Below are 12,175 nucleotides of genomic sequence, written 5' to 3'. Positions count from 1 at the left end.
GAGACCCCAAAGGATAATAACCACAGCACAAGGGCTGATACGAGACAAACACTGGTACCCAGAAGGGAGTACAATTAAAACTTGCTTGTATCACCTTTGGCCCTGGGAAAAGGGGGAAATAAAATTTCCTTTAAGAATTCATAATTTGCAGGGCGCCTAGGTGGCTCAGTCAGTGAAGCTCTGCCTTCGGCTGGGTCATGATCCCAGGGTCCTGGAATCGAGCCCCACATCAGGCTCTCTGCTCGGCAGGGAGCCTGCTTCTTCCTCTCTCTCTGCCTGCCTCTCTACCTACTTGTGCTCTCTCCCTGTCAAATAAATAATTAAAATCTTAAAAAAAAAAAAAGAACAAAATCCAATGACGTTCTGTTTACAAAAGGCAGATCTAAACATCAGAACACAGACTGAAGTTGGGGAAGAGAAATACTAGGCTAAAGAAATGAATAAAAGCGATATTAAGGCAAAAAGCGTCACTAGAGATAAAGAGGGTCATTCTATAATGACGAAGTTCAGTTCAGCAGAGGGAAAGAAAGAGAACATTTCTAAACTGGTATGCATCTAATACCATAGCCTCAAAATGCCACAGAGAGAACTGGACAAAGCCACCGTTCCCTCATGGGCTTTATTAACACACCAATCTTAGTAACTGATAGACCAATAAACAAACAAAAACTCTGTAAGAACATGGGAGATTTGAACCGTATCCTTAATAAGCTCTCCATGGTTCAGTGATCTGCTTGTCTATCCCCTACTGTCAGTACTTCATGGTCACAATTACTGCAGAATTAAACCAATTACAAGGCAGCTTGTACACCACCCATGGCATAGAGTAGGTACCCAGGAGATGTCAAAGACAGCCGCACCAGAAACTCACTATGTGACTTTACTAAGTGTAGCCGCTTCACTCTGTGAGCCTGTTACCTCTTCTAAAAAGCGGCCATATAATAAATTATCTTTTCAAGTTGCTTTGTAAACCAAATGAGAATAATGTATGTGAAGATACTTCACAAACTGCAGGAGAAAATATAAATGAAGGAATTATTGCTCTTACCGGTTCACTGGTATTGCAAAGCACCAAGCATCAGGGTAAATAACCATCGGAGTGGGCAGCAGGGAGACAGCAGCGCTGAGGACGTCCGGGGAGTGCAGAGTATTGCCAGGCAGCCGTGTGGACCCTGGGGCTATTGGAGCTTGGACGGGAGAGTCCGTAGGTGAACGTGAGTGGGGAAGGCTTCTTGAAGGGTGAAGCCTGCCCTCTGGTGGATGCGCCTGGAATACTTTGCTCCGGTGCAAGGGGCCCTGTGCGTGTCCCTGGGAAACCTCTCCGCAGTCCGAGCCTGTACATCCCCTGGACTAAACCGCTGTGCTTCCTCTAGACATTGGAGGGTAGAGTGGGATAATTTGGAAACAAAACGCTCACTGTGACCTTTGTCTCAGTGCCAAGCTAGCCTAATCTCAGAGGCTTATTGAGGGGCAGTCTCTAAGAAGTAAGCAACTGACCACAGATGCCGTAGAGGGGGCTTGGTCTAGGCTCCTGACTACCAGTCTCTTTCAGATCGCTAAGGCTGGCAGGGATGGCCTCCTTACCTACGGCTGGAACCGCAGGAGGCCGAGGGGAGCAGACCAGTCAGTGTCTAGGCCCTTTATGGGGAAAAGATTTACTCCCATTCTCTAGGGAAGGCACTTAAAAAGTATCAAGGCTCTAGAACTAGTGGGTGCTTAATATTCGTTTGCAGAGCAAATGCTGAAGGAAAGACGTGGGAAAGGGTGTCTAAAACTCAATAAGTAGAAAGCTGTGTTGGAGGAGCTGCTCAGAAGCCCCCTTCGGATTGTGGGGAAGATAGACCCATAAAAGGTAAGCAAATTAAAGCAGTCATCAAAAATCCCCCACAAACAAGAGCCCAGGGCCACCTGGTTTCCCAGGGGAATTCTACCAAACATTTAAAGAAGAATTAATACGTTTAAAGAAGAATTAATACCTATTCTCCTGAAACTTTTCCAAAAAATAGAAATGGAAGGAAAACTTCCAAACTCATTTTATGAGGCCAGCATCACCTTGATCCCAAAACCAGACAAAGATCCCATCAAAAAGGAGAATTTCAGACCAGTGTCCCTGATGAACACGGATGCAAAAATTCTCACCAAAATATTAGCCAATAGGATCCAACAGGACATTAAAAGGATAATTCACCACGACCAAGTGGGATTTATTCCTGGGATGCCAGGTTGTTTCAATATCTGCAAAAGGAAGAACAAGAACTATATGATACTCTCAATAGATGCTGAAAAAGCATTTGAAAAGTACAGCATCCTTTCTTGATCAAAACTCTTCACAGTGTAGGGATAGAGAGTACATTCCTCAACATCATCAAAGCCATCTATGAAAAACCCACAGCGAATATCATTCTCAGTGGGGAAAAACTGAGAGCTTTTCCCCTAAGGTCAGGAACATGGCAGGGATGTCCACTCTCACCACTGCTATTCCACACAGTGCTAGAAGTCCTAGCCTCAGCAATCGGACAACAAAAAGAAATAAAGGACATCTGAATCAGCAAAGAAGAAGTCAAACTCTCACTCTTTGCAGATGATATGATACTTTATGTGGAAAACCCAAGAGACTCCACCCCAAAGCTGCTAGAAACCGTAAAGGAATTCAGTAAAGTGTCAGGATATAAAATCAATGCACAGAAATCAGTTCCATTTCTATACCCCAACAACAAGACAGAAGAAAGAGAAATTGAGGAGTCAATCCCATTTACAATTGCACCCCAAACCGTAAGATACCTAGGAATAAACCTAACAAAGAGGCAAAGAATCTGTACTCAGAAAACTATAAAGTACTCATGAAAAAAGTTGAGGAAGACAGAAAGAAGTGGAAAAACATTCCATGCTCATGGATTGGAAGAACAAAATTTTTTTTTAAGGTTTTATTTATTTATTTATTTATTCATCAGAGAGAGAGAGAGAGCACACCAGGCAGAGTGGCAGGCAGAGGCAGAGAGAGAAGCAGGCTCCCCAACAAGCAAGGAGCCCGATGTGGGACTTGATCCTAGGACCCCGGGATCATGACCTGAGCTGAAGGCAGCAGCTTAACTGACTGAGCTACCCAGGCACCCCAGGAAGAACAAATATTGTGAAAATGTCTATGTTACCTAGAGCAATTTACATATTTAATGCAATCCCTATCAAAATACCATCAACTTTGGGGTGTCTGGGTGGCTCAGTGGGTTAGGCCTCTGCTTTCAGCTCAGGTCATGATCTCAGGGTCCTGGGATCGAGCCCTGCATGGGCTCTCTGCTCAGCAGGGAGCCTGCTTCCCCTCTCCCCCACTGCCTGCCTCTCTGCCTACTTGTAATCTCTCTCTCTGTCAAATAAATAAATAAAATCTTTAAAAAAATACCATCAACTTTTTTCAAAGAAATGGAACAAATAATCCTAAAATCTGTATGGAACCAGAGAAGACCCCGAATAGCCAGAGGAATGTTGAAAAAGAAAACCAAAGTTGGTGGCATCACAATTCCATACTTCAAGCTCTATTACAAGGCTGTAATCATCAAGACAGTATGGTACTGGGACAAAAACAGACACATAGATCAATGGAATAGAATAGAGAGCCCAGAAATGGACCCTCAACTCTAGGGTCAACTAATCTTCAACAAAGCAGGAAAGAATGTGCAATGGGGAAAAAAAAATAGTCTCTTCAACAAATGGTGCTGGGAAAATTAGACATCCACATGCAGAAGAATGAAACCGGACCATTTCCTTACACCAAACATAAAAATAGACTCAAAATGGATGAAAGACCTAAATGGGAGACAGGAATCCATCAACATCTTTGAGGAGAACACAGGCAGCAAACTCTTCCACCTCAGCCGCAGCAACTTCTTCCTAGAAACACCACCAAAAGCAAGGGAAGCAAGGGCAAAAATGAACTCTTCGGACTTCATCAAGATAAAAGACTTTTGCACAACAAAGGAAACAGTCAACAAAACCAAAAGACAACCGACAGAATGGGAGAAGATATTTGCAAATGACACATCAGATAAAGAGCTAGTATCCAAAATCCATAAAGAACTTATCAAACTCAACGCCCAAAGAACAAATAATCCAATCAAGAAATGGGCAGAGGACATGAACAGACATTGCTGCAAAGAAGACATCCAGATGGCCAACAGACACACGAAAAAGTGCTCAACATCACTCAGCATCAGGGAATACAAATCAAAACCACAATGAGATACCACCTCACACCAGTCAGAATGGCTAAGATGAACAAATCAGGAAATGACAAATGTTGGTAAGGATGTGGAGAAAGGGGAACCCTCCTACATTGTTGGCAGGAATGCAAGCTGGTGCAGCCACTCTGGAAAACAGCATGGAGGTTCCTCAAAAAGTCGAAAATAGAGCTACCCTATGACCCACCAATTGCACTACTGGGTATTTACCCTAAACATACAAATGTAGTGATCTGAAGGGTCACGTAGCAGCAATGTCCACAATTGCCAAACTATGGAAAGAAACTAGATGTCCATCAACAGATGAAAGGATAAAGAAGATGTGGTATATATATACAATAGAATATGATGCAGCCATCAAAAGAAATGAAATCTTGCCATTTGCAATGGCATGGATGGAATTAGAAGGTATTATGCTTAGCGAAATAAGTCAATAAGAGAAAGACAATTATCATATGATCTCCCTGATATGAGGAAGTTGAGAGGCAATGTGGGGGGTTTGGGGGGTAGGAAGGGAATAAATTAAACAAGATGGGATCAGGAGGGAGACGAACCATAAGAGACTCTTAATCTCACAAAACAAACTGAGGTTTGCCGGGGGAAGGGGGTTAGGGAGAGGGTGGTTGGGTTATGGACATTGGGGAAGGTATGTGCTATGGTGAGTGCTGTGAAGTGTATAAACCTGGCGATTCACAGACCTGTACCCCTGGGGCTAATAATACATTATATGTTAATAAAAAAATTTTTTTTAAGAAAAATAAATAAAATAGAGATTTCCTTAAAAAATAAAATAAAATGTCCTGATATTTCTGACAAACTTCCCAAAATTCAACTTGTAAATTCTATGGTTTTGGAAGGCTTTTGGGGCCTGGAGCTTGCATCACTCCAGTCCCAAGACCCTCAAGAGAACTTCTCAAGCCCCCCCTCCCAGTCTCTCCACGGTTTCTTCAAAATCCGTTCATGAGGGGCACCTGGGTGGCTCAGTGGGTTAAAGCCTCTGCCTTCGGCTCAGGTCATGATCCCAGAGTCCTGGGGTCGAGCCCCACATAGGGCTCTCTGCTCAGCAGGGAGCCTGCCTCCCCCTCTCTCTCTGCCTGCCTCTGCCTACTTGTGATCTCTGTCTGTCAAATAAGTAAATACAATCTTTTTTTAAAAAATCCATTCATGAAACAAATGTATTGAGAAACCCACTAAGTCTTTGGCCCCATGCCAGGTGCTGGCAACACATCTGTGAACAAAATAAAGGTCTCCAGCCTCAGTGAACTTATATTCTAGTTGGGGAGACATGTATGAGCATAAACAAATAAGTCATTTAGTATGATAGAATTGTTAAGTTAAAAAACAAACCAAAAAGAAGATGCAAAGGAAAAGCACAGCACAGCAGACATGTTGGGAACGCTAAAAAAGATGCTAGCTGACTTACTCAATGAAGCGGTCAGGGGAGATCTCATTGGGGAAAGAGTTTAACAAAGTCTTAAAGGAGGAGAAGGAGTTAGCGAAGCTGAGAGGTAAAGGTAAGGCATTCCAGGCAGAGGGTCAAAGCCCAAAGGTAGACATGGTCGTGTGTTCAAGGAGCAGGCTAGGAAGCCAGAGTGTCTGTGGCAGGGTGGGTGAGAGGGAGGACAGCCAGAGATAAGATCCAGGTCAGGAAAAGCCTTGTAAGCCTTTGAGTGCATTGGGTCTCACTCCCCAGAGTGGAGGAGGCTCTTTCAGGAATTTGGGTTGGAAGTGACTTGGTGATTAACTTCCACTTTGAAAGGATTGATCTCTGCTGGGTGGGCTGAGGTTAGGAGGGAGCCCTGGAGGCTACTGCAGGAATGCAAGCAAGAGAGGACAGCATTTGGCCCAAGGTGGTAGGAGTAGGGTGGGACAGAGGTGACCTATATCAGGATGTGTTCAGAAGATAGGCCAACAGATGGCTAAGGATTAGATGAGGAATGTGAAGGAAAGACGTGTGTCCAAGATGACTCCAGGCTTTTGGCCTGAGTGGTTGGAAGGATGCCGAGATGGATCTGGGGGCATAAGAGATCAGCAGTTTCGTTTCAGACATGTTGAACAGTGGGTTCCCAGAGATAGCATCAATTCCAAAGTCAATGTCTAGTCATGCCTAAAAGGTCTGAGTTTTCCCATCCTTCCTTAGAGGAAGACATACACTGACAGACTATCCATTTGTGGGACCTGGCCTCCTATTCGGTGGGGACATCAGCTCTGTGAACTGGCTTGGATGTGGAAATTAGGTGCAAGGCTGAGACACTCCATTGGGACAACAATTCACTTTAGGCTTCTGGCCACAAGATGTGGAGGGTTTTCTGTTATATAACTCAAGGATATCTAATAAGCTGCTCATCTATTTAATTCCTAGGACACTCTGATCAAAGATCCCTGCAACTGAACGATGATCACCTCATCCTGCGGGGAAAGTGTCCACCTTGACTCTGGCAGCTTGGGCAAGTTCAGCTTGGCCTCTACTCCTTCAGGACCCCATCACCCCTAATGAAATCAGGGAGCCCGTCTCAGTGGTGCCTCTCCCAATATACCCAAATGGCAGAAGATAGTGACCATAAAATTTTTCAAGAATACTGTTGTTATTCTCACTTAGGCTTATCTCAACACCTAGGCGAAGAACTACCCTCTGAGCCCTCCTGGGGGGAACATGTGCCATCTCATGTGATAAATCTCCAACATTCCTATCTTTTTAGACGTGAGACATATTAACCAGAAAAATGCTGACATCTCAGCCTTAGTGACTACAGGCCATGTTGAGTACCGGTTTCAATCAACTAAACAAGCAATATTAGAGCTACCTTCAGCTGCAAGAGATAACACATTAAATCTAGAATCTCTAGTAAGGGTATTCATATCAATAAAATCAGTCTGACCTACTGTTATATTCTTTCCTTCTTGACTCCCCACTAGACCTACTAAATTAGGTTCTCAGAAAGCAGAGGTCTGGCATCTGTCTTGTTAGCAACCTCCGCAGGTAAGTTTCATGTAGCCATTTGGAATCCACCAAGGAATAGCATTGGGGAACCATGGTCGAATCCACTTTTTTCCTTTTAACATATGAGAATCTGAAATACAAGAGAGTGCGACTTGCTCCAGACCAAGAGTGAGTTTGTGTCAAAGTCAAGACCAGGACTTCGGTGTCCTGACCCCTTATGAGAACTTCAACCGCTCTTTCAAGTCAGCTTTGCAAAAAAAAAAAAAAAAACCCTGGAGGCATTTGTTGAGCATTCTGGAGAAATTAGTGTAGAGATGGGTTGCGATAGTAAGCAAAGGAAGGCTGTTCACGGCCCATGCTACAGGCACTGTGATGAAGTTGACACAGTTCTGGAGAGAAAGATATCTCCTTCTGGTTTATTTTGACTGTAAGTAACTGAAAAACCAACCCAGCATGGTTAAGCCAAAAGGAGAGGTATTGGCTTCCCTACTAGTTTGCTTCAGATATGACCAGATATAAAAGGCCCCCTCCTCAAGGTCCGTTTTCACTGGCTCTGACCCTCACAGCTGCTCCTTCTCTGCTGACTCGGTCTTTGGGCAGGCTGGACCCTCTGGGCTTCTTGCATTGTAGCGAAGAGAGAGATTTGTTGCCGCAGTCTCAGCAAAAGTCCCCTTGGCTGTAATTGAGTTACATATCCATCTTTAAATGAAGTATTGGGGCCAGAGAAACATGATAGGCTTTTTTTTTTAAGCTTTTATTTATTTATTTGACAGAGAGAGATCACAAGTAGGCAGAGAGGCAGGCAGAGAGAGAGAGAAGAGGAAGCAGGCTCTCCGCTGAGCAGAAAGCCCGATGTAGGACTCGATCCCAGGACCCTGAGATCATGACCTGAGCCGAAAGCAGAGGCTTAACCCACCAAGCCACCCAGGTGCCCCACATGATAGGCTTTTTACCCAAGCCTAGGTCAAGCACCCTGCTGCAAGTCAAGTTACGCCACTCTGAGAGCACAGGTGGCCAAAGTCAGGGTAGGATGAGAGCAATTGTTGAATGACAAAATTCACAGGTGTTTACCGTGCTAGGAACCACGGAGAAGCTGACAACGACTGGGAAGTAGTGGACGATTAGAATCCAGGGGTAACACTAAGACGCTAGTTACAACACGAGTTTGATATTAGGGGTGATGGTTATAATACTCACCTTTTGGGGTATCAGCCCAGCTCTCAACCTTCACCTTCTCTGTGAATTACCCTCCTCACATACAGAAAGGTATGTCCCCACCATGGGGTATATTCAATGTGACACAGCAGCTTCCTGGCCATAGCTCAGTGCCACCCTTAGAACTAGCTAGAAGTAGGGGCGCCTGGGTGGTTCAGTGGGTTAAGCCTCTGCCTTTGGCTCAGGTCGTGATCCCAGGGTCCTGGGATCGAGCCCCGCATCGAGCCCTACATCAGGCTCTCTGCTCAGCGGGGAGCCTGCTTCCCCCCCAACCCCCACCCCCACCCCGCCTGCCTCTCTGACTACTTGTGATCTCTGTCAAACAAATAAGTAAAAACAACAACAAAAAAAACCCATAAAAAAAAAATAAGCTCTACACTTGGGGCTTGAACTCCCAACACTGAGATCAAGAGTCACATGCTCTAATGACTGAGCCAGCCAGTGCCTCTGCAACTTTTCATTATAGCAACATACTTGGTAATTTTGTTCAAATCAAGGCAAGAAAAATAGATTTTATGGAGTAGAGACGGAACGATTTGTGAATTAGTCACATCTTTATTTTCTTACTCATCCAGTATTGCTGTCCCTTGACCAAAATACCCATATATGTTCAATAATAATTAAGTTCAGTCATGTTTGATATTTTCATGACTTTCTCTGTGTTAAAAAAAAATCAAAACGCATTTTTCAACATGTCATTGTGAACACGTAGTTGTCATTACTTGCCGGAGGATAGATTTCTTGCCGCCGCATTCCACAAGAACCCCCGTTTCTTGCCCACATGTTCCTTCCTGCACTAGGTGGAGACAGGATGGGTTTTGTTCCTGGTACTGGATGTGGAGGCACCTTGCTTAGGACAGCAACGGGAGGTGGGGATGATGGAGGTGCTGAAGAAAATGCGGGCACGGAGGTGGAGGCGGTGAGCACTGCAGCTGGGGCTGCCCTCCTTCCCCGCTTGGCTTCGCTTGCAGGACTGGATGCTGCAGGTACTGCCTTCTGAGGGGCAGGGAGCTGGGAGCTCTTCTGCAGGCCCTGCTCTCTGGCTGCCAGCTGTGGACCCGGCTGAGATACTTCTCTAGCCCCCCAACCCTCCCACCCCACGGCTCCCTCACCGCATTCACAAGGCATTTGGTGAGAAGCAGGGGACTACTGCACAGAGCGCCCTGCGCAGGGCACACAGTGCATGGACTTGGCTTCCTCATTCTAACACCACGCTCCACGCACTGAGAGAGCAGAAATCCAACCTCGTATTCACTTCATTTGCTGGCAACGCGGAGGTGCTCCACAAACAACCTTTAACGACACCTTCCTCTCCACGCCCCCACCCTGTGCCCCCCCTTCCCTTCCCCCAGTGGCTGCGGGGGCTCCAGCTCTGCCCAGAGGCCGCACCTCTCACCGGGAGAAGCTGGAGCCAGGCTATTGTTGTGGCTGAGATTCTTTCCTAAACGGAAGGCCCCGAATTGCACAGTAGCTGCTCTAATCTCTGTGGGGGCGCAGAGGGCCAGCAGAGGGGTCCCTCCCTTGGTGCCCACAACAGCGTTGAGCCCCTCCTGCTCTCTAAGCCAGACCCCACCCAGAGCCCCATCTCTCCTCTGAGCTGCCTCTTCTCGGGACCCCCACCACCTCACACACCTCCTCACAGAACCCCTCCCTTCTCCACACCCCATATTCCCTCTCAGCACCCCCCCAGCCTCTCTCCCTTCCTATTTCTCTCCTCCTTCTCTCTCCCTCTGTCTCTGTCCCTCTCCTTCACACTCTTCACCCCCCTCCCTGTCCCCGCACCCCCTCACTGACACCCTGGAACTCCTGCTGTCTTTAGTCCTCCAGCTCTCCCGGGCCCTCCCCCAACACCCCACCCCTCACGTCCCATCCCACCCAGGCCAGAAATCCCTTCCTCCCTGCCCCCAGCTTCTCTGGAAGAACAAATGTCCTCCACTGTCCCCTGCTTTGTTGGCCTCTGTCACAGAAGCACTGCCCTGGCTGGAGCTGTGATCAGTCTGTCATGCCTCTGCCCCCCGCCACCTCCACCCACCCCCAGCCCCTAAGCAGGCCAAGCTCCCTGAGAGCAGAAACCATGTCCGACCTCTCTGCTGACCTCACAGCACACAGCAGTGTTCAGGAAGATTTGTTGACAGCAGCTGAGACTGAGGAGTTAGAGAAACGATTTGGGCCAGAGGTGTCGGGAAGGTGTCAGGGCTGGGCAAGAGCTAAAAGGCAGATTCGTCTAACATTTATGAGCTCCTTAAGGCACCAGAGGCTTTCCCAGTCACCACTGCCACTACTTCCTCCTGCCACTCAAGAGCTGAGTCTTGTCATTCCCATTTTACGCTGAAGGACACTCAAAGAGGTTAAGCTTGTGCTCCAGGCCAAGGTGCCAGTGAGCAGCCACACCAGGGTTAGCATGAAAGGCAGGGCTGAGGTGCCTGTGGCTGGGGTGAGGAGGCCGTCACTGCCTGCTAAGCACAGGGAGGGGGTGGGGGTGGTGGGGGGGGCGGGGTGGGGGGGGCGGTGCAGAACAGGGTGAGTCTGGGGTCCGGGTCTGGATCTGAAGACCTTCCTGAGCCATCTCATTATTCCCGACACTGACCAGAGCTGCCCCCCAGCCTACACCCCCTTCCCCCCCAACTCTCTCCTCCGGAAGGAGCCGGTTCTGACTCAGACCCATTCCAATCGATCATCAAGGTGATCCGGGAATGAGCTCAATGAACTCGGAAATAGGAAGGAAACCTCTCTCAGATTTGGCCTCCCACGGGCTCAAAGTCCTGGCTCTTGCACCGGAAGGAGCCACTTTAAGGATCTCCCTAGGGATCCATGACCAGAAAGACAGAGGATCCGGTTGATAACAAGTGTGACCAAGAGCCCAGCAGGCGGGCTGCTGGATCTCCGCCCCTTGATCTCCCCCCAACCCCCCCACCTGTCCCCTCTAACTCCTTGCGGGAGGGGCACAGGAGGGCTCTTTTACCCAAAAAGCCGATCTAGTTTGACCTCTCCTTCATGAGCCTCTCTGCCAGTATGTGTCCACTGGCATCCGGGGACAGGGAACTGTCACCGCTCAGACTCCGAGTCCTTGACCACCCCCCATCTTGGATTGCTGAGGGCAGAGCTGTGTCTCCCCTCTCTAACTGGGCGCCCTGAGGTCTGGAGCAGTCTTCCCCCTCTGACGCTGACAGAGTGCTCCCACAAGGAGGCAGGGTCATTTCCGGTTACCCTCCTCAGACCTGGGGCTGCCCCAGGGTGGCACCTGTGTTCCACTCTGAATCCCCTCTTTCTGTAGCCCAAACTCTGTCTTAGTCCCTAGAAAAGAGCTGAGAAGTCCCCCGCCCACCTCCGACCCTCACTCCAGCTGCCCTTCCACCCAACCCGGAGGCTCCTTTAAGACCAAAGGGATGGGGGTTGCATCAAGTCAGACACAACAGCCCCATCCTCCCCCTCCCTCACAGGCCAGGTTTCCTGCCATTGACAGCATCCCAGCTGGGCCCTGCCCAGCCTCCATGCTTAACCCCTTCACAACCAGATCTCAGTGCTAGGGGTCTGCACATCTGTAAAATTAGGTGAATAAAAGTACCCCTTTCACCGGGTTGTTTTGAGGATTAAATGTGTTAATCACAGAACAATGCCTAGCATATATTAATCCCCCAATAAAAGTTATCTGTTTAAAAAAAAAAGTTAATTCTTAGTCTCATTGAGTGAGTTTGGATGGGTCCTTTCACATCTCTAAGCCTCAGTATCCTCCGCTGTTAAATGGGGAAGTAAAACCCCCTACTCCCCAAAGATTGTCCCAGGGATG

The sequence above is a fragment of the Martes martes genome (genome assembly GCF_963455335.1).
Source record: "Martes martes genome assembly, chromosome: 4".
Classification (NCBI taxonomy): domain Eukaryota; kingdom Metazoa; phylum Chordata; class Mammalia; order Carnivora; family Mustelidae; genus Martes; species Martes martes.
The sequence above is the reverse complement of the archived record's forward strand: the minus strand, read 5'-3'. Positions refer to the sequence as shown.